This window comes from Cavia porcellus, unplaced genomic scaffold (genome assembly GCF_034190915.1).
Source record: "Cavia porcellus strain 051 isolate PalLab524CR breed Dunkin Hartley unplaced genomic scaffold, mCavPor4.1 scaffold_8, whole genome shotgun sequence".
In the NCBI taxonomy this organism is placed as follows: Eukaryota; Metazoa; Chordata; class Mammalia; order Rodentia; family Caviidae; genus Cavia; species Cavia porcellus.
In genome coordinates, this window is record NW_026947491.1 from 19,197,489 (window position 1) to 19,221,797 (window position 24,309).

Sequence of the window (24,309 nt, forward strand, 5' to 3'; positions counted from 1 at the left end):
TTTTAAGTTTTTATCCTTTGATGAAAGAGGGAAAACTGTTTTTTTAATATTTTAGAACAATATAAAATAAGATACAAAAATACAACATTCACTTGTAAAAATGGTTGTATTTGCGTGATCTTAAGTGTCTCTCATAGGCAATAGATTGGTTCTGGTACATAGATAAAATGAAACTCCTAAGGAAATAAAGGAGAGGAAAAAAAACCCTATTAGCTCTATGATTACGTGCAACCGACATCCCTTCTTCCCACAGTGAAAAGTCACATAATACTGTCAGGGAAAGATTTTAAAACTGCACATTTTAGTAAGAAATTAAATCAATAAAAATGATGATACTGAGAACTACATACAGAGATTTCAGTAGTCGTGAGTTTTTCCATTTGATACCAATATTTTTCAAGTGTGTTTTCAAGCATTTGTTCTCAAAGTACATTCCTGATAAATGTTGCACATTTAGTATTTCAAAGATGTAGTTTCTTTCCTATAAAAGATCATTGATAAACATCTAAAAGTGCCCAGTATAACAACGTTGAGGTGACAATGAATCAAATACTGGTGTCATTTTTAATGATTGCTTCAAGTGTTTGAATGTCACAAATTTATTCAAGCAAATAAACAGCATAAAAATTAAAATATCACAGCGTTTATCTTAAATCAGTCAAGCAATCAATAAATAAATGTGTTTGAAACAGAAAGAAAGAGCATTTGCCCATCAAACCAAAGCTACCTGAGTTCAAACAATGATGGAATGAGAACCAAAGAGGTCATATAGGAGGACCACGTTGGAGAAAACCTCTGTTCCCTGACATAGTTTTTCAGCATGTACACAGTGCTTCATAGAAACTCCCACAGTCATATTGCTTATGACACATGCATTATTATCTTCTAGGTTAGAAATTAACATATTTTAGTTGCGAATTTTTCATAACCTATTTTGAGTATTTCCTAAACTTTACCTACATCATTAACAAAGAATCTCCAGTGTGATTCCATGTGTCTGTGCTCATCTTCTATACTGTGCCCCACTGGAATCTGGGGAATGGAAACTCACGTCTCACAGAGCTCCTGTGTGTCTATTTCTGCACACTCATGACCTGAGTGTTAACCAGCAGCACTGTTGCTCCTCTGTGTCACTGTCGTATCACATTGTTGATGTAACTGTAACAAAGAGCCCTTTTCTTTTCAAATATATTCAATAAAATTCACCTTTCACCCTTAGTTCACATTCTAAAAGCTGGTGAAGAAGTATCAAAGCAGCCACCCCTACTTTCTAAGTTTAAACCCAGCACCATCACAGATCTTGGTTATCACTTGACTCATCTCTTATATTCTCCAGGTATTTGACTCAGATTTTACTCTTCTTCACGTGTCAGTGCTCATTAATGTTCTTTTTTTCTTCCACCAGGAGAACTACAACATGACACAGAACACAGACAGTTGCTTATAGTAATAAAACGCACAGGTGTGACATGCGCTTTCCTAAGCATAGTGGCCAAAAGGTGCCTGAACTTGCAAGATTTTAGGACATTCTAGGACCATCTCAATTCCTCATAAGTGTATGCAATAGTATGATAGTTTTCTTATGCCACTGTGAGAATATATATCATTCTTCCTATACCTCCATCAGTGCCATGCAATTAAGAGCAGACATCACACTTCTGGATGCAGGAATAAATTTGACCTCACAGCAAGGATAATGAGGTGTCCAATAACAAAGACCAAAATCTGTGTCCACCCAGAATGTAAGACTCTCACCTACTTCTGGATGTCAGCATTCAATGGTCTCTTGGTTGGGCTCAGAACAGCTCCACCCCTTGTCCAGATCCTACCCGGAGGCCCAAGGGCAGGCTGCTGAGCTATTTGTCCTTACTCCCACTGCCTCCACTGTTACCTGCATTCAGGCCACGTCCTTATTATTAGATTTGCGGAAAGCAGGAAAGGGTTTATAAAACCAAGCTGTGTTACATACGTGTGCTAACTACCCATAATAAGTACAATCAATATTCTTTCAGAATGTACTAATAAAAAATAAAAATCCCAAATGAAAACATTAAAAGGGCAACAGGCTGACATATGCTGGATTCATATTTCCGTTCACGAAGTGATATGCAAAAAATAATTTCAAGAACGTGGACTCACATCTCTTAGTGAATTGAGAGGGTACCATGCTGAAGTTCAGGGACCTGTCCCAGTCAAAAATATGACTCATTAACACAGCCAAATATTTGTCTGGTGTGGTCATAGATTGAGGTTCCCAGGGGATTCTGTAGAGTAGACAAACAACGCTCATTACAGTGGTGATGATATTGGACACTTGTGGCTCTCTCCTGAAGAGGTCACATACATACAGAGTAACTCCTGCATCCAGCATTTGCACCTCTTCACACTGGAGGTCAGAATGCACAGTCCCCATCCTCAGGGTCTCCTGGTTAGGAGGGATGGAGCTGGGCTCTGTTCTCCATCATCACTCAGGAATCCTCAGCCCCAAGGTCCTGACTCAGAGACAGATTGATAAGGATGTCAGGTCACAGAAGAATTCTTCAAGAAGATCTAATTTAGGGCACTACTACATTCCAAATTTCATCTGAACTTAGGTAATGCATTTGATGTGTAACTCAGTAGCAAGGAATCATGAGGGTACTTGCTACATCTTACTGGAAACCCTTTAAGTGTACCAGTAGTAAATAAGAGCTGCACCTCTCTGGTTGAGTGACAGTCCCTTGAAAACCAGTGCCATCTTGGTCATAGCTGAAAGCCTTTCTCCTGCAGGCTCTGTGCTCTACTCTGAGTTTCATATGAAGCATTGTTCTCCACCATGCAGGGAGTTCACAGCTCCAGGTGTCCTCAGGGCAATGCACCTTGATACAGAAAAAAATGCATCAGAAAAAAAAAAAAACTAAGTTGTATTGCAATGAGACTACATATTACACTACACACGTGTAAACTACTGGGAGGCAGAGAAAAGTGTAAGAAACTTTGAGATGAAAAAAGCATGATCACATAATCCATCAACATACATCTCTGAGTGTATTTCACATATGCAAAGAAAAATAAACAATCGAGTGTCTAAAAGAATACAAAACTTAACATTTGTTTCAGAGGCAATTTTTGTCCATTTCAATAAGATGACAACACTGTGGTACTGGCCTCAAAACTTTGTATTATGCCAGTAAATGAACACATGGAGAATGGAGAATACAAATTGATTTGAGTAAGGACCCTGAAATAGATGTGTAAATATGAACTTAGAATGTGAATTGATGTGTGCTATTCACTCCCATCTATGCACATGTGCTGTGTGTACCTCACAGTCCTGTATCCCTGGGACCTGTGTGCTGGTATTCATATTCCTACAGTCATCCTTCTTCTGGAAACACAGCCAGTTCCCCGACCAACTCTTCTACTACATGTCCTGGAGTAAGAGTTTTGGGCCTTGAGCAAGGGACTCCAGGGACATCACAGTCCCTGCTTGGCACCCAGAGTCAAACTCAAATCTTGTACATCAACTATCTCCCTTTGTCCTTCACATACAAAGTGCACACCACATGCAAATATTTCAGGAACTGTTAGTTAATCTCATATGGTACATTGGCTTAATATTTTTGTATCCCAATTTTTAAGATGTTCTCAGAGATTTGTAAAAATTAGTCTTCAAGAACTTGGAACAATGCTGGTTCCTTCTTTTTCTCTTGCTGGCTCACAGCTGTGTACTCTGGAAAATTCAAACATGATGATGTGGAGAATCTGCTTCTGATCTCAGGTTTCAACCCTGATCTCCCAGTGTCATTCTCAGCTGCTGTTGCAAGAGACAAGACCTATGACAATGAAGCGCTTTCAGTCTATGTCTCTGAGCCTCACATTCTCTAGTTAGCACAGCTCTGGAACGTTGCCTCTAGAACTGGTTCCTTCAGCCCCCAGGCAAGAATGTAGCAAGATGGTAATAATGGAAGGAGAACTTGTAATTCATCCCTGGCAAGTCAGAATCTCTAAACACGCAGCCAAGAACCAGTCATCTGCTTAACTGTCCTCCGTATACATGGATAACACAACGGATTATTACTGTGCAATGCATTTTCTGAGGAGATCTAATCCTGAGACTAGGTACAATATACAGGGTGGTGGGGACCAGCAGGAGGCGCTAAGGATCAGCAGTGAGAGCCCATAACCAAGCAGAAGGCACTACAGTCACTACAGGACTGGGTGCTCTGGATCAGTTAGGAAACTCTGGACCAGCACAGGGCTGGAAATCTTCAGAGTACCAGGAGCAGCCCCGAGAGGTGGTGCAGAGAAGGAGGCTACAGACTGAGAGCTTCACAACCTTTAGTAACTGAGTTTCTCCTCTGTCTTAGCTTCACACACACAGTGGAGAGCATGTAGTGCGCCCTCTCCAGTTCACGGATGAGGTTTCCAGACTGCAGAGAATGGAAGGGATTTGGGTGTTGAAAGAATATACTTATGCCTATATTTTATCCATCCCATTCATGTGATCTCCTGTGGCAGTGCTGCAGCAACTTGCATATTCTGGAAAAAAAGACTGTGAGTCTTAGAAACATAGATGCTTTGGAATACACAGCTCTCATGATCATCATGCAAAAGTGGTTTGCTATTCTGCTCCCATGAGAAGGAACTGTCACCGTAATAAATATTTTAGTTTAGGAAAGAGTAGGATAGAGGAAGTTACAGGAAGGGATTTTATGGAAAATGATAGAAAATATATGAGCACATAAATTACATATCTTGAGAATAGGCATGATTTTTTCAATATTCAACTAGTTTTATCCTTTTATCAAAAATATATCTCAGTTATCAATCATTAATGTATACACTTAATATATACATATTTATATATGTGGCATAATTTAGAGCAGAAAGCTCTAGAGAGCTCTCTCCTCTCTCCAGAGTGAAAAATGTTATCAGACCCTTGCACATTATTTTGAAAAAGATGCTGTTCATCTATTCATTTATTAATATTATAGAATAGAGAACAATACTGTCATAGTCCCTCATTAGAAAAAGTCATCTCACAATCATCATGAAGCATTACCACTCTGTCTTGGAATTTCTCAGCAAGGTGTTGAGTTCTGTAGAAAATAATGTGTGGGATTGATTTTATATTCTGTGATGTCACATCTCATAGACATCAGGCTTCTCACTCTATGTACACTTTTCTAAACCTGTAAACATAGCAGATCCATGAATTACACATTGATAAGAACAAGAAAAAGAAATGAGTTTATATGTAGGAACAAACCATGTGTTCTTACAGTATTAGGGCTCTTCCAAAACACCTCCAAAGCACAGTCATGTGGCTATATATACAGGAGGCCATGAAAATAGGGCATTTCTCTGCTGATGAAAACCATCCCAGCCCTAACTGTGCTGTGGTTCAGAGGAGCACAGCCCTGGATGCCCGCTGCTCCCACTTGGTGATCAGGACTGAGCACAGACGGTTCACCATGGAGTTCGCCTTTCCTGAGGTGGGTTTTCCTGTTTGCAATTTTCAAAGGTAAATTATTTATGAAAAAAGATGCTGAGGGCATCAGTGTAACTGTGTGGGTTACACAGTGGACATGTGTAACACTTTCCTGATCAAGATGTCTCTGTGTTTGTAGAATCCAGTGTGAGGTGAAGGTGGTGGAGTCCGGAGGACGCTTGGTAAGGCTGGGGGGTCTCTGAGACTCTCCTGTGTGACTTCAGAATTCACCTTCAGTAGCTATGGCATGAATTGCATCCACCAGGCTCCAGGGAAATGTGCTGAAATTGATTTCAGCTATCAGTAGCAATAGTAAAATCACATACTACGCAAACTCTGTGAAGGGCCAATTCACCATCTCCAGGGACAATGGCAAGAGCACGCTGTATCTGCAGATGAGCAACCTAAGACCCGAGGACACAGCCATGTATTACTGTGGGAGATACGCAGTGAGGGAAACCTCAGCACGAGTCAGTCATAAACCTCCATGTTGAACACGTAGGAACTACATGGGGTGCTCAAGTCGCATAGCACAGAATCTACCTCAAGGGGACATGCATTTTACCATTTATTATTTTAGATTAGCGTTATGACATTTCAAACTGATGCTATGGGATAAAAGAAATGGTAAAGAAACAACTTTTAAAATGCATACTACATAAAATGCCAAATAAAACACAGAATAATTGATTCACCGTCTACTTAAAGTCCACAAAACACAAGAAATCCGATATAACAAAATAACACATTGCAGTTTGCTATTGTCCGTTATTCAAACTGTGTATTTTGCATTTTTTAGCCATTGTTCAAAATGGAGAAAACCTTTTTGAATGTTTTATAATATAACAGAAAACAACATAGTAATTCATAGTATGAAATTGCCAGAATGTCTATAAATACATCATCTAACATGGCTCTCACAGATAATATGCTGAACAAATAGACAAAATATCCATCAGATGTATGACTACATACAAGTCACATTTCTGCCTACTTGCAATGAAACATCACATAATACTGTCAGAAAAGGTTCTTAAAACTACACTCTTTAATAAGAATTTAATTCAATAAAAACTGTAGTACTAAGTACCACAGCATTCAGAGACTTAAATTTTTTTCAGTTGATCATCACTTCTGTCAAGCAGCTTTTTCAAAGTGTGTTCTAAGCCAACATAACTGTTAAATGTCACACATTAATATTTACTTTCTTTTCTATAAAAGATCATTTACGAACATCTAAAATGTCTGTGTATAAAAAAGTTGAGATGACACTAAATCATATGTTTGTATCATTTTTATCACTTCAGTGTTTCAAAGCTGCAGATTTATTCAATGAAAAAAGAGCATAAAATGAAAATATTTCTGTGTTTTCAGGTGTTCAGTATGAAGTGCAGCTGGTGCAGTCCAGGAGGACAGGCTTGGTGCAGCTAGGAGCATCCCTGTGCCTCACATGCAGCCTCTGGACTCACCTCCTGTGACTTCTGGATGAACTGGGCCTACCAACTCCAGGGAAGGGGCTTCCATCATTCACTGTGATGGGGACATTCACTATGCTGACCCTGTGAAGGGCTGATTCACCATCTCCAGAGTCAGTGCCTAGAGCCCATTGCAGCTACAGATGAGCAGCCACAGATCTGAGGACACAGCCCTGTGTTACCATTCAAGAGACACAGTGTGGGGAACTCCGTGTGAGCCCAGACACAAAGCTTCCTGCAGGGAACTCTCTCTCTCTTTCTCTCTCTCTCTCTCTCTCTCTCTCTCTCTCTCTCTCTCTCTCTCTCTCTTTCTCTCTTTCTCTCTCATTTTGAGATAGGGTTTCAGGCTGGTCTTGAAATCACTTGGTATCCCAGGATGGCCTTAAACACACAGAAATCCTCTCTCCTCAGGTTGCTGAGTGCTGGTCTTATAGGCTTATGCCATTTTCAAGGGGTGCACATCCACACACTCAGCCTGATCCAGGGTATGTTTTTGTCACCTTGTCCTGCATCCATAAAATCCATTTCCACACTTGCCCTGTAGGCCTCTCCTTATAGGAGGTAAGGTACTAAGGTATTCTTTGGGAGGACTATAGCATTCCAAATGTTATAGAATTTCTGATTTTTTAAGGGTGGCAAATTTTCAGATATATCAATGGGGGGAAAAATCCAGAAGGCTTGGTAAAATAACTAGGCTGAGAGCAAGTATGGGTCAGGTAAAAAGCAATTAAAGAATAAAAATGAAGAAAAGAATAAAAGAAAAAGAATAAAAACTCAGTCAGGAGTGGAGTGACCAGGTGTGAAGAGGAACAGTGGGTCCCAAGCTGCTCTTGTTTTAAAGTGAGGTGAAGAACACTTTATTGGATGGTGGTGTAGGGTGCACTGAGGAACAGAGTGCGGCTGCTCAAAGCAATGAGGCACAGAATGGTCTTTTGAAGATTCAATGGTAGTACCTGTTACATGAAAATACCTTGCAGGGCTGGTTTGATTCTTCCCAAGTCCCCGTGTGCCTTTACCCAAGGTGCACTCTGTGGTAATTTGTTTCCCCTGGCCACAGTTCATGGGTTCAGGAATAGAATGGTAGAACTTGGAAAGGTGCCAATCACAGCTATACCTAGTGACCTATGAACAAATTTTCTGCTTCCTGCCCCCACCAATGTTTGTACTGCTAGCCTAGATGTCTTAGTTTCAAAGGAGGGGGGAGTCTTGCACCATGCAACGCAATGCTAATTTCACAGATCCAGAAGCAGGACATTTGCCCTGGTTGTTTTGGGCTGCTCCGGTCTCCTGCCTCTTCATCAGCTAAAAAGGGAGTGAAAGCATAGCAGCACTGTTTGATCCAGACTACCCAACAAAAACTGGAATGTTACATCACAGTGTAGAAAGAAAAAAATACCTGGCATGCAAAAGTTCGCTTAAGGCATTTCCTTATGGTACACTTATATTAAGGTCAATGAGAAACCACCAGAAGGGGGCGAAGGGGATCCAGGGACCACAAGCCAAGTCCCCAGGAGCAGGTGCAGAGCAGGAAACAGATGGCTGATGGCTTCCTGTTGCACTATGGGATTTCCTCTCTGTCTGAACATCACATAACAGAAAGGGACCTGAAATACACAGCTTCAGATGACTTATGAAGTATTCATTGTACCAGTACAGATATATATATCAGAAGGTCCTTTAGGGCATCTCCTTACCATGCCCTGTTCTGGAGGTCATGCTGTGGATTAAGCTTTTAGAAATTGTGCTTGAACACAACCCATGGTTTCCCATCCACAGCACCTTAGAATTAGAAATATGGGGTAATGTTGGGACACATGTGAGAACACAAGGAGAAATTAAAAGCTTTCTGCAGCTAGCTCAGTGACATGGGGGCTATTGAAGCCCTGAACAATATGAGTCAGAGTGAGGGGGGAAGAGGTGATCCTTTTGTGGAACCTGTGAGTCCTCAGCCTCATGCTCAAACACTTACAGTGAAGGCCTCCTCCCCACCATCTCCACGCCCACTTCCTGCAGCTCAGATTGTGCTATCTGAATTCATAAAGGTTGTGACACTCCAACAAAAATACCAGCTTGCCTAGTGAAAATTCAAAATGGGTCAGAAGAGAGACAATCATTTGACAGGTAATGATCTTCATATTATCAGGACCACTGTTCCTTGTTTCGTACTTGAAAGTTTGCTTTTACAGTCTATGCCATAACCATGGGCACTAGATGATTTACTGGAGAAATTCATAGATCTTGGGCTCCGCACCACCTCTAGCAAGTTTTTGGCTTTTTAGACAGGTTCTCACCATGACCACCAGGCTGGACTTGAGCTCACTTTGTAGCTCATTATGGCCCTGAAATTGTAAGAATCCTCCTGCCACAGCCTCCCAAGTGCAGGGATTACAGGTGTGCACCGTCACATCTGTCTTATTTTAACTGTAGCTCATTTCACTTTGCTAAGGTTGTTCAACTTTAATCAATTGCACACTCACCATTTTTACTGATGGCTCTCACCACAATAAAGGTGTCATATTCAGAGGCTCCCTTAAGCCAAAGAAATAAAGATTTCCTTCCATTAAAATGCAGAATTTGGAACTATCATCCTAGTTTAACAAACTGCACATGATGGATGAGGAGCTCAATTGAAAACAATTATTGTGCATTGTCAATTCTTAAAATACTAACTTGAAATTTTCTCTGCATTCTGTTTGTATTAATAAAAGAACACTGACTAAAGCTTATTTGGATGACTATTGGCAGACAGTCAACTATAAAATGGAACATTGTGGGACTATCCAATTGGTCTCAGACATGTGTTTCAGAAAATGGTTATAGCAATTGTTACGGAGTAAAATACACAAAGAAGGCTTAAATATAAGATATATTTTAATATGTGAGGATTTTCTGTGATAAAAGATGTGCAGGATTCAGGTCTAGAAACTTGATTCAATATGCAAATATGAGTTTTCAGGGTTGTGGATGCAGGAGGAAGGGAGGAAGTCTGTGTCCCATGAGGCATCCCAGCATTTTCAGACAGCACAAGAAAGTCCTCATTTTATAAACTCAAGAATGGGCTGAGAAGGAGATGAATGCACTCCCTTAGACATCCCCAAATCGGGATTACATGGAGATCCATGAAACAAGGCCCAATTGAAACAGGAATTTTCCAAAAGGCAAAAAGTGCATAACAGGAACTTTCCAAAAGGCAAAAGTCATGGAGAAGTGAATAGGGGTTGCACTAAGAAAAAAGAAAATTTAGTTAGTTTTTGAAATATTTTTCTCCAATTCCAGTAACAGCCCACAGATACAAAGTTCTCTGCCCTGCTTCAAACCTTCCCATGGAAAGGCTGACATCAGTAAAATACAGTCAGCAAGTCAGAAACTGTTCAGGACAGAAATATTCTAATGTTAAACATTCCCACATAAACTGTGTTCATAATCAACAAATCCTTCCCTGTGTTCAAATTTCACTTTGTGTGAAAATGTGAAAAGTGTCTCAGTGTCAGGAGTCAGCTCTGATCCTCCTGTGAAAATTCCTCTCCCTGGGAAGCACTAAAGCATCCCGCCCTGGGTTCCACCCTTATACCCATGCAAAGCAGCCCCAGGCTTAGGAAGAAAAGCCATATCTGGCTAAGCAGCCCCAGTCTCCTCCCACAGGACTCTTCACTGAGCATGGAGTTCTTGCCTCTGCTCCTCTGCCTGGTGGCAGCACCCTACTGTGAGTGTCTCTGAGGTTCAGGAGAGTGACTGGGCACAGGGAGCCAGGTGGGCTTGACTGATGGTTATGCTTCCTGTTCTCAGGTGTCCTGTCCGAGGGGCAGCTACAGGAATCAGGATCTGGCCTAGTGAAGCCTTCAGAGATCTTGTCCCTCACCACACAAACTCTAGATTCTCTTTAACCAGATATGGTGTCACCTGGGTCAGTCAGGTTTCAGGGAAGGGGCTGGAGTGGAGTAAAGCAAAGCTCAAAAGAAACAAAGGTATTTTGCAAGACTAAAGAGACCTAAGAAGTGGAGGGATGTTAAAGGGATTCTGATGAAACAAGAATTAAAGAGTTTTAGTCACACATATAAGGGTCTACCATAAATGTATCCATTATATACTGTTAAGGCGAGTGATAAAAATTAATAATAACTAAAAAATGAAAATAAAGGTAGCAAATAGTAGGACAGAGGAAGGTAATGATATTTGAAAATGAGAAACTCAGCAGGCTCCACATGAAGTCTGGTGCTGTTTCCTTTCAGGAAAGAGCAGAACACCACAGTCACACATTTTTTCACCACAGGGGAAGTGGTCTGTGAATTGCAACAGGAGAGTCCATGAGCTTGGCCGGGAATCAGTCTGCTCACAGATCAGGAGAGCAAAGACCCATAGATTGGGGGTGACATTCACATGGCATCAGATCCTAGATGGAGAGCACAGCTGTTCTTGGCACTCAACATTTGACGTGTTTACAGGGTAAGCATCATTAATATAAAATGCATGATCTATGTATATGAATAAAAATCATGAAGAATTGAAAACACAACAGAACACTACTACTTGAGTTATTTTTGTATCAGGTATCCAGCACACAACTTAGCACCAGTCACCACACAGGCACACTGCTGCGGAGCGAATCCCTGACCTTATGAGTTGTCAAGTTCTCTTGAATGTGTCTTTGTTACCAAACCTGTCCAGCACAGTCACACCTGTTGTGGACACTCCCTGTTCTGATGGTCTCAGCACAGTGCTGTCTATGTAGCAGGAGGAAATGCAAATAAGGCCCCCTTGTGCTCATGAAATTCACCCCAGCCCTCACCCTGCAGCTCTGTAAAGGAACCCAGCCGTAGTGCCCAGCTGTTCCCACTCACCAATCAGGACTGAGCACACACGATCACTATGGAATTGGAGATGAAATGAGTTTTCCTGTTTGCACTTTTGAGAGGTAAATTATTGAGAACAATGGATATGGGATCAAAAGTGCATGACTGGGATAAACAGTGGATTTGTGTGACAGTTTCCTGAGCAAGTCATCCCTGTGTTTGCATGTGTTCAGGCTGAAATGCTAATGATGGAGGCCAGGAGACACATGGTGCAGCTTGGGGCCTCCCTGAAACTCTCCTATGCAACTTCAGGATTCACCTTCAGTCACTATGTGTTGAGCTAGCTCTGCCAGGCTACAGAAAAGGGGCTGGAGTGGATCTCTGACATAAACTCTAATTATAGTAAAATATAATATGCCGACTCCATGAAAGGCTGATTCACCACCTCCCTAGAGAAGGACAAGAACACTCTGTGTCTGCAGATGAGCAGCCTGAGACCCGAGGACAAGGCCATGTATTAATGTACAAGACTTACATTGAGTCACATCAGTGCAAGCCCAGACACAAACTTCCCTGTTGAGGCACTGGGAAGCTGCAGGGGATGCTGTGTCCCACAGCAAAACAATCAAGGCCCAGGAGCAGCTGCAGGAAATGTAGCTGGCAAGTGAGGGCTTCCTCGTGGCCTCTGGTGTTTCATCTCTGCTTTAGAGTCATGTGACTTGAGGAGATCCCAAAATTCAGAGGTTTCTGATCGCATATGATGTATCCAAGTTCAAGTAAATATTTTCTGTTAAATCTAATGGCATAACTGTATATTCATGTTTTGACTTTCTCCATTTCCTTTGTATTAATTTCACTTGATGGGAAAACAAGACTTGTATGCATCTTGAAAACACTTATGAATGTGTCAGAATTAGGTTTCTTTTAAGTTTTAAATCATCATCATCTAAAAATTCATCCAATTTTTCCCAATGATGAGTTGTCTCATGTAGAAATAAATGCTCTGCATTTGGAAGTTAAATCCTTCCCATCTCTGTGTACAGGGTCTGAGAACACATGGCCCTCTTCTGTTTCGTCACTTCAGGATACCTGGTCCACAGCATCAGCCCCGGCACCCTGTGAAAGAAATAGGGGCAGCCTTACTGGACTCAGGGAAGATTCCCCAGGCTTCTGTGTTCTCATTCTGTCAAAGGATGTGAGTTGAATTTGGCCCTGCATCTTTGGTTTAGATCTTTGAAATCAGAGTCATAAAATATAGTCTAATTCAGTGTAATCGCCCTGTGCCTTTGCCTCCATTTGACTCTGTCTCTGTCTCTATCTATCTCTATGTGTGTGTGTCTGTCACTCTCTCTGTCTCTATGTCTCTGTCTCTCTGCATCTTTCTCCTCCCCTCTGTCCTTTTCTGATCTCAAAGTGTTCAATAATGAGACTATGTAAGGTCAAATACTCTAGTTTCATAATATTCACTGTTTCTTTCCTAAATAGATTCTCATATTTCCACCTTTACACTTATCCTTTGTTTTATCTCAAGATCTTACCTCAGATAATTCTACAAGTATGAGGCACATAAGTATTAGCTGGTATGACATAATTGAATAGACCTGTATACTTATTATTATTCTTTTAGTTATGGTCTTATAAAATATATTTTGGCTTGATTAAAGTCTTCTTTGAAACAGGAACACACACTTGGAGAGAAGAAAATTACTTGCACAGATGCCTGTTTCCTGAAGGCAGAGCCTAAAGGTGAGGTTAACATACAAAGGCCACCGTCCCTCACATGTACCCATTGATCTCACAATTACAGTCCTCTTGAGAAGTCAGATACACCTCCACCTCTTCCCCCTGCTCAGTACCTGAACTGGACCAAAGTCATCACTGAGGTGTCCTGAGGTTAAGGACTAAAATTTTCTCTTTTTGAGGTGATGTCCCAAGTTCATCTGTTGTTTCAAATACAAAACTAGGATTGCCTTCCAGAGCATCTCACCACCTGAGATGTAGATACTCTTCACTGCTAGAACTTCTGAATTCCCCCCACCAGAAAATCCCAGAAATCCCTAGGTTTCCTTTATTTCCTTCTTCTCTTGTATTTAGTGTTCAGTTCTGATTGTGAAAATGTCATTTTCAGTGACTGATCATAGAATTCTGACTCATGTAAGAGCTGAAAATTGGCCACCGAAATTTGGCCAAGGTTTCATTTGAAACTGTAAGGCATACAAATTAATTACCCACATATTCAGATCTACAAAAATCTCCACAGTGGATGGGGTACTTGATAAGGAGCACAGGCTAAATCCCATATTTCCAGGGCTGAACCTTCATCCCCTGCTGACACAGGCAAGAACCAGGTCTTCCTGCAGCTCAACTCTCCAGCCACGGAGGACATGGCCATGTATTATGTGCAAGACACAGTGAGAGGGTATCACTGTGAAAAAAAAAACCCCATCGTGTACAGTGTAATCTTCTGTTTATTTGCACACTGTATTATTCAGCTTTATAAGTCTGGAATGCATAACTTAGGTTAGGCAAATTGAAAAGGTGTAAAGTTTCATTTTGGATCAGGGTTTCCAATGAGCTTTTCCTTGCCTGTGCAGCCCTGATACTTTAGAGCTGGAGTCCTTACATCTCCTATAAAAGCATTTGGTTAGCAACCTAAATTCCTGCCTCTGGACCCCACTCCTGAAAGTGCCACTATGTCCTTTTAATGCCATAGGTAGGGGACAAAATTTCAACATACAACTGTGGGACACTGAAGTCTGGAATCAGAGCACAACCTGAAGTCATACACACAGGTCAGGGGCTTGGCATAAACATAATAAAAACCATACTTCCTAAAAATAAATGAATCAAATATTTTTAGAAAAGGAAAATTTTTAAAAGCCATAATACAACCCAAAAACATAAAAATGCTGCAGGTATCCATAAAAATCTGTGTCAGGATAATACACAGCCATGTCCCAGACTAGTAGAAAACATTCATAACATGCATATGTGACAGATGAACACTTCAAAGTATACAGAGAATATTATGTATTCTATAAAATAAAGCTACAAATGCAATGATAAAATGAATGAAAAGTCTCAACACAGTCTTCAGAAAATAGATAGATAAGCGAAATAAGAATTGAAAATCATGTACCATTATTAGTTATCATCAAGAAAATTAAACTTATTCACAAGAGATTACACTAAAGAGGGCAGCTTAAAAGAAGGATGAAAATCATAGGGAAGTGGGAAAGTGAACAGCTAAGGAGGATAAATGAAATCTCAGTATGTTTATGCATGTTTAAAGATGCAAAATGAAACTCACTACTCTGTTCATATACATCAAACCCTAATAACAAATTAAATTTGTTTAAATACAAATTTGCGTATCTTACAATGGGTGATAGAAAAAAAGCAAAATTAAGCTTTACTGAGGATACCAAGAATCATTGTGTCTTACTACTTCCTGAGAAAATGTAAACAGTCAAAATACTGAAATCCACTTTAGCTGTTCTTTTACAGTTCAAATCAGCCTCAGCATCTAATCTCAGCAGTTACAGAGTGAAGGCAGGTGATAGAAGTACAGTGTCACAGATAACCTGTGAACTGCTCCCGGTTTAAATTCCTAGTGACATATCACAGTGTGACCACTTTCCTAGGTGGTTGGAACTCATCTCTGTTTTTAGGACACAGGCTTCCAGCACTTGATTTAATTTTTTTTTTGTTTTGTTTTGTAACTTCAGTTGTTCAATGGAATCAAGAAACTTAAGTAATTTGTAGCAAGTGAAGTTTTGCTGTTTCGTTGTTCTATTTGTAACACAAAAATATGAAATCCACTCTTTCTCATGTAATTATATTTGCAAGACAACGTGTAGCATTTCTTGCAGTAAGTTGAAATTTACAACATTTAATTACTTATTAATAAATCCACTGAGAAAGTTACACCGAGATACATTTTCTTGTGCATTTATTTGTATGGCTCCAGGGACAAAAGCCAGGGCCATATATAGCATAGGAAAGGAGTCTACCACTGAGCTATGGCCTCACCCTTATCTTTATATATTGGGGTATTTCTGAATGTCATTGCTCAGCTGCTGTCCCACATAGAGTCAGGACAGCTCTGCTCATGTGTCTAGTCTTACACAGCAGGTCCCTATGCACCCTTTTAATCTATTCATCCTTCCCATTGAAATTAATGTTATGAGGAATCAGGCCACATGATTATTATTAGATTTTTGGATGGCAGGAAAATGAATAAAACACCAAGTCATGTTATGCATGTATATTAATTACCATTATGAAGGCAATCAGTATGTACAGAAAATATGTGCAAGAAAAAAATAAAAATTTAAAATAAAAATTAATGTGAACCAAGTGTAATATGCTGGATTAAAGTCTCTCTGACTGAGAAGCTAGGAACAAAAAACAGTTTCAAGAACATGGATACAGAGCAGTCCATGGACTGCATAAGGGCAGGTACCCATCCCAGACACAAATGTGGCTCATTAGCACAGTCCTGGATTTCCATGGCTTCTTTTGTCTCCAAAGTAGACAAACAGCACTCATGACAGTGGAGATGATGTTGGACACTTGTGTCTCCTTGCTAAAGAGGTCACATCCTGAGTGACCTCTGCATCCAGCATGTTCACCTCTTCACAGTGGAGGTAAGAATGCACAGTCCCCATGCTCAGGGTCTCCCAGTGAGAAGGGATGGCCCTGGGATCTGCTCTCCATTATTACTCACCCAGAAATGCTCATCCTCCTTTCCTGAGGCAAAAACAAATTGATAAAAATGTCAGCACATGGAAGAATTCTTCAAGGAGATCTAAGTTACGGCACTAGTAGATTCCATCTTCATGCTACCTTAGGGAATGTGTAAAGCACTGGTAGATTCTAACTTTCTTTTTAAAATTTTATTTAAAGAAAGTGTAAACAAAACAGAAAATAGGTAGAAATAATACATATGTTCAGAGAAAAAATAAACCTTAAGAAATCACTAGTTGATGTTTACATATTGTCATTTTACAAATAGTTGTTCAAGATAAAAAATGGAACATGTAAAGAGGGAATTCAAATAGGAAGACCGAAAAACAGTTCTGTTTAACTGTCCAACAAAAATTGAGTAAAATGGTTGTCAATCCTATACACTTAAACAAACCTGCAGTTATCCATATTTTCATTTATGTTTAGATTAAACAAACTAAAGCAGGTTTAAATCATTCTGAACAAAGAAGAATAGTATTGCTGGATTTCACATCATGACACTCCATGATCAGCGCTGGGTACTATGGTGTCTTTTTTTTTTTTAATTTAATTTAAAGAAAGATGAAACAAAACAGGAAACAGGTAGAAATAATACATAATTTCAAAGAAAAAAATAAACAGTAAGAAATCACTGATTTATTTATTTTTTATTTTATTTAAGAGGAAAAAGAGAAAAACACAAAACAAAACAAAGCGATGTAAGGGTACACATAATACAGAACTACAAAAAAACAAACAAAAACAACAACAAAAAACATAACAGTAGGAAATCACCTGTTAATAGATTACATATTATCATCTTGAAAATAGTTGCTCAAATCACAGTATCAAAGAATACAAAGTGGACATTCAAACAGGGAGACTGCAAACAGCTGTGTTCAATGATCCAAAAACATTGATATAATCAGCTATTTAACACCCCTAAACACACTTGCTGTTACATCCGTTAGAGCTCTTTTTTCCCCTCTCTTTTTTACAACAAAATTTACACATTTTGGATTTTATTACTCCTTAGTTCACTGATTTAATAGTTGATGATTACAGATTGTCTTCTTACAAATAGTTATTCAAGATACTAAAGTGGAGCTTATAAACTGGGATGCAAACAGTGAGACTGAAACCAGTTCTGATCAACTATCCAACAAAAACTTAAAAATATGGTTATCAATCCTATACACTTAAACATACATGCAGTTGTGCATTTCTTCAATTATGTTGAGATTGAATAAACCCAATCAGCCTAATATCACTCTGAACAAAGAATAATACTATTGCTGGGTTTCACATTATGACACCCCAGGATCAGCACTGAGTATTTTAGTGTCTCTTTTTATTCAAAGTATCTGTTCATTTTATCATGTGTCATATGATCAGGTCTCATAAACTGTATACAGGTTCTACACATGCATGAGTATTAACATATATTTCTATCCTTTCTATATTAAAGGGAGAAACAAAACAAAAGATATTCCTATAAATCCATGAAATGAAATAAACATATAAGACACTTGTACAAATCATTCCACCATAGTTCTTGTGTTGTCTCTTGTTATCTCCAGTAAAATTGGCTATATCATCAGACATAATAGTATAAATTGAATATAACAGTACATAACAGTATTAACAAAAACATAACTTTCTATATAGTATAGAACTTCAAAAAACAGCATTTATCAAACCAGAATGTGTATCGTAGAGTCTTGTCATCTTCAGTGTAGTTGCCTATACTCTCAGACTTGATACTATCAATCATATCAGTTTTGAATAAAATCCTCCCTGCCTCATTTTTATCATGCTCTTTTTTTGCCATCAGTTGTCTGCTTATCTTCTTCATTCTGTTTTCTGCTCCATTCTTGGAGGCCTCTCTGCCACTGTTCCTGGAGTCCTACTACTTCTCTCTCTCTCTCTCTCTCTCTCTCTCTCTCTCGAATTCCTGGAGTATTCTCTGTAGAGTTGGATTGGTGGTTGCAAATTTCCCAAGTTCCTCTTTGCCTTGGAAGCATCTTCTTTCTCCATCAATTTCTAGAGACAGGTTCGCAGGTTATGTCAATCTGCAATGGAGGTTATTTTCTTTCAGGACTTATAATCTTTCACTCCAGGCTCTTCTTGACTTGATGGTTTGTGTCAAGAAGTCTGCCGTTATTCTGATGGGCCTTTCTCTGTAGGTTATCTGTCTCTTGTCTCTAATAACTTTTAATATTCTGTTCTTATATTGAATTTCTGGGATCTTGATTATTATATACCTGGGTGCAGCTCAGTTTTGGTTGTAGGTGGTTGGACTTCTGTATGCCTCGTAAAGCAGAATATGATTTTCTTTTCCTATGTTTGGGAAGTTTTCCTTAATTATTTCTGTGAATAACTGTTGTAGTTCTTTGTTTGTATCCCAGCTTCTTCATTTAAATTCTTTATTCTCAAGTTATAGATCGGTTTGTCATCTTCTAGCATTTGTATTGTTACTACTTGTTTCCTTGTTATTTTTAAAAAGTTTTTCCTTTCATAATCCGACATTGCAAAACTGTCCTTCAGTTTGGATAATCTATCCTTAGTTTCTTTCAAGCAGATTTGCCATCTCTCCATGATTTTTAATTTCCTGGTAATCTCTTTGAATCTGCTTCATGTAGTCTATATTTTCTTTATGTTCTTAATCAAATGTTTCTCTCCTATGTTTGAGTTCCTCCATTCTTCCATCTGTGTCTGCTAAAGGGGTGCTTAGCATCTCTTTTATTAATCTTCTTATATTTTGCTTTACTTGCCTAAATATTTCACTTTTGAACTTGTCTATGAGGTCCAAAATATATCTCTTTATGTCCACTGGTGCTGTGTCTGATATTGCATGTTTGTTGTCCTCATTCTCCTTTGTATTTAGCTGTCCTGGGTCAATGTTCTCAGGATTGGAGCCTGGGGACTGTTTGTTATTGCTTGCTCTTCCAATTATTTTTGCTTCTTCCAGGAGGCCCCAGTTTATTTCTCCATTGGTTACAATTCTTCTGAAGTGCACTGATTAGATGACCCTTCAACCTGCTGTGTGTTAGTGAGTTGCAGACAGGGGCAGTGTATGCCATCCCCTCCCCTCCAGATCAGTCAACTTGCTGTAGCCTGCACTACTGTATTACTTTGTGCCACCTCCCCTCCGGACCAGCCAAACCTCCAAGGCTCCACTAGGTCAGTGTCGTTAGTGTGCACCACCACTGCAGAGACTTGACCTCAGATAACCTATTGGGTCTCAGCCAGATCATGTGACCCAGGCCTAGCTCACTCCACCAATCCCATTTGGGGAGGGAAAAATTGAATGAAGTCACTGCTGCCCCTTGTACTTGCCAGTCCAGCCTGGTCCCAGAATGTCCTCTGCCAGAGCCCCCTTATTTAGGGAATGTCTCCATTCTCATCACACACCACAGGTCAATGTAGGCTCCCTGCCAACTCAGCTCTCCATTGGGCTCGCTGACCCCCAAACTCAATGTAACTGTGCCTCCAGTGAGTCGAAGCAGCAGGACCTCAGAGGGCTTGGCAAGTCAAATTGGCGGGACGGGACGTCAGATGGCTCAGCAAGTCATTACAGGACCCCAGCCAGTCACAGCAGGACCCCAGTAAGTTGCAGCCAGGCTCCAATAAGTCATGGTACCCTGGCCAGTCACGGTGGGACTTTGGTAAGTTGCAGCAGGACCTTGGCAAGTCACGGCATTGGCCAGTCACAGCGGGATCTCTGAAGTTCGTCAAGTCACCTTAATTTCTTCTTGGGACAAGAGAATTCATCTCCCTCTGTTTGGGGCTGCCTACTCTGTATTATGTTGAATTCTAAGTTGGCTATCTCAGGGAGCTTCTGTAACCAGTTGTTATCTATCTGTTATCTTTGCTCCTCTCAGATTCTAACTTTTATGTTGACCCTGGGTAGTCAGAGGAGTGTCTGCCGTAGAACTCAGTAGTAAGTAATCATGAAAGCCCTTGCTGCATGAAGTTCAATTCAGCAATAGTAAATAAGAACTGCACTCCTCTGGTTGAGTGAAGTCCCCTGAAACCTGGTGCCATCCCTGTCACAGGTGAAAGCCTTTTATCTGCAGGCTCTGTGCTCTGCTCTGAGTTTCATGTGCAGCATTGTTTCCACCATGCAGGGACTTAACAGCTCCAGGCATCTTCATAGCAATGCACCATGCTACAAGAAATGTCTGTCAATAAAATTTTAAGCAGTGTTTCAAAAAGCCTAGAGATTACACTACACACATGTAAAAATCTACTTTGTAGCAGATACAAAGTGTAAAGAACTAGAGATGAAACAAATGTATCTTCATATAAACCCATGAACATATATATGTATGAGTGCATTTCACATGCACAAAGAGAGAAATAATCAGATTAGTGTCTAAAATTCTACAAAACTTTTGACAATCATTAGAAAATTTTGGCCCATTTCACTGAGATACCATGTGGTTTTGTTCTCAAAATCCTGGATTACATCAATTGTTGAAAGAGCAAATGAAGAATGGAGAATGCAAATTGATTTGAACAAGGACCCTGGAATGGATGTGAATAGATGCACATGGAATGTGAATTGATGCTGTGTTTTATGCAAATGTGCTGTGTGCACCTCACAGTCCTATTATCTTTGGTACCAGTGTGCTGATTTTCATATTCCTAAACTTTTCTTCTATCTGCAGACACAACCAGCTCCCTGACCAGCTAGCTCTGCCCCTACACATCCTGTCCTGGAGTAGGAGGATTGGGCATGGAGCAAAGGACTCCAGAAACATCACTGAATTCTTAGAGGGCTCAGTCAGCATCCTTCACCCAGAGGCAAAGACAAAAATGGGTCCATCCTCTGTGTCCTTCTGATCTTCAAGTAGGAGCTTGAATCTCAGTTGCAAATGTTTTTTTTTTGAGCTACCAGATAAGTTTCATATTAGCTTCATTTGTCTTGTATCTCAATATTTAAAATGTTCTCAGAGATTTGTAAAGTTAGTTTTCAAGAACATAGAATTACGCTACTTCCTTCTCTTTCTGGTAGTGGCTCCTATATACAAGTGCAGGAAAGTTCAGACACTACAATATGGAGGTTATATCTCTGATCTCAGGACTCACCCTGTTCTGCCACTGTCCTGTCTCAGCTGCTGCTGCAAGAGACTAGACCTGGACACATAAAGCTCTCTCAGTCTGTGTCTCTCAGCCTCACATTCTCTGATTAGCTCAGCCTTGGTACATTGCCCCTCGAGCTGGGTCCCTCAACTAACAGGGAGGAAAATAAGTGGATATGGCAGGATGGTAATAGTGGAGAAACAACTGGTCATTCACCACTGGCAAGTCAGCATCTCTGAAGACACAACCAAGAACTAGTTCTCTGAGTAACTGCCCTCAGCATTTATGGAAACACAACCTTATTATACTGTGCAATGCATTTTCTGAGGGGATCTAGGTGCGAACCCAAGCACAAAGCTATATACAGGGAGGGGGGGATACCAGCAGGGGTCACTCTGGATCAGCAGGAGGTGCACAGGACTGTTGGGAGCCGCGTCTGTGATAGTTCGCCTTACTTGGCGGACGTGAGGCCTGTAGTAAAGAGTGAAGCCTGAGGTAGATTACCCCTCCCATCGAATATGTTAGTTTCCTGCTTACCGCGTAAACAACCCGCTCAACAATATAGTCTGCCTAGCAACTGATGATGTTAGCCAATCAGCTTGCCTTGCTTACTTTAACATGATTGGACACTGTATCCGTATATATACCGGTGCCACCCCTGGGAGGAAGAAGAAGCCAGGTAGAAGCCCGGAAGTAGAAGCCCAGAAGGAGCCGCAGAGAGCGGACCGATAGAGGCTTCGGGGCAGACTGAAGCACAAAAGGAGCCGCGGGGAGCGGACCAAAGGAGGCTTCAGCTGGGAGAACCCAGGGCAGGCTGTACGGAGAAGGAAAATAAAAAGAAAAGGTTGTCCACTACCAGACTTTGTCGTGTGTCCTTCCTGCCGGCCGGGAGCGGACATCGACATTTGGAGGCCCGCCCGGGGACTGATCACCCCAGAGACGTGACAGTGGACAACGCTCCAGTACAGAGCTGCGAGACAGGTGAGTTGGGGATAAGCCTGGGCTCTGGGTGGCGCGCACCTACAGGGCTTTTAGACTCCCCTCAGGCTCACGCGTAAGTGGCGGATTTTTGGGCCTCACGCGGTGAGTAACATATTAAAAAATGGGAAACATGCTAGGTAGCGGCACTAAGAGCGAGGGTGGTTGTGGAGAAAGCTCTCAAGAGCTTACAAAAGTATGCAGGGTATCTGAGCAGGCCCAGTCAGGGAGCTCCCGAGAGGTGTCTGTCAAGGGGAACAAGGATGCTAAGGAGGAGGACGGGGCTCTAGCCTCGGAGTCGTCTGACTCCGAGGACGAGGGAAAGTTGAATGGCAAGGAGGCCAAAGAGACCAGCTGTCAGGAGCCTAAATCGCTCAATAAGGAGTCGCAGGGTTCTTTTCCAGCGTTGCCCCGCGAATTGCGCTCTGCTCAACCTGGTCTGCGGAGGAGTAGAGAGCTCCTGAGCGCTCCCCGGCGCGAGAGGGAGGCGAAGCCTTCCGCCCCACCTTGGGGGCCGTTTCCGGAGGCGATCCCTCGCCGCGGGGCGGCCGCCCGGGAGCTCCCTTCCTCTTCGCCAGAACAGGAAGTGATGCACGGGCCCCCATTTTCCGCCCAATCACGGCCGCTGTCTTATGCTCCGCCGCCGGCGGGTCGGTATTTTTACAGGCGGCTTTGGCAGGGGAGACGCTTGTTTCATGAGGTACATCCACCACCTGGGATGGATAGTGACCCCTACGAGATATTTCCTGTACAAGTAGCTATGGGTCAGGGACGCAATGTACGGGAGCCTTTTGAGATAAAGCAGATTAGAGAACTTAAAAATGCAGTTACAACCTTTGGGCCGACTGCGCCTTACACCATTGCCATGCTGGAGAATCTGTCTTCTGGGCCCCTCACCCCCGCGGACTGGATTCAGCTAGCAAAGGCGTGTCTGCCCTCGGGTGGTTACCTGGATTGGCGAGCCTGGTATGCAGAGTCCTCTGCAGAGCAGGCTGAGAGAAACGCCAATCGGGGAGACCGGGGGTGGAACAAGAGAATGCTTGTGGGAGAGGGTCGGCGCGCTGATGGTCAGACTCGGTTCCCCGGCGCTCTCTGGCGGGGAGGAGATAGAGAGCCATCCGCTCCGCCCTGGAGCTCTTTTCTAAAAGCGGCTCCCCGCCGAGAGGCCGCCACAGGAAACCCTCCCTTCCCTCAGCCGGCACAGGAAGTGACGCCCCGTTTCACTCTGTCGCGACCGCAGTCTTATGACGTCGCGCCGCTGGGCAGACGGTATTTTCATGGGCGGCTACTCTGCCGAGCAGGCTGAGAAAAATGCCGGTCGAGGAAAAAGGGGCTGGGGATTTAGCTCAGCGGCTTAAGCGCCTGCCTTGCAAGTGTGCAGTTGTTAGTTCGATCCCTGGTACCAATAAAAAAAAAAAAAAAAAAAAAAAAAAAAAAACGAAAAAGATAAAAATAAAAAATAAAAAACAAAAAGGGGGAGTAAACCCTCGAGGTTTGATCCCTGGTGATGTTTGGCAGATGGACATCACACATATACAGGAGTTTGGGACTCTTAAATATGTTCATGTTTCCACAGACACCTGTTCTCGCGTCATATTTGCAACAGCAGAAACAGGTGAAAAAGTGTCTAATGTGATCAATCATTGCCTGGCGGCTTGGGCCGCATGGGGCAAACCAAAAATATTAAAAGCTGATAATGGACCAGCCTATATAGGCAAAGCTTTCAATGAGTTCTGCAAAATGATGGAGGTTCAATTAAAACATGGTATCCCATACA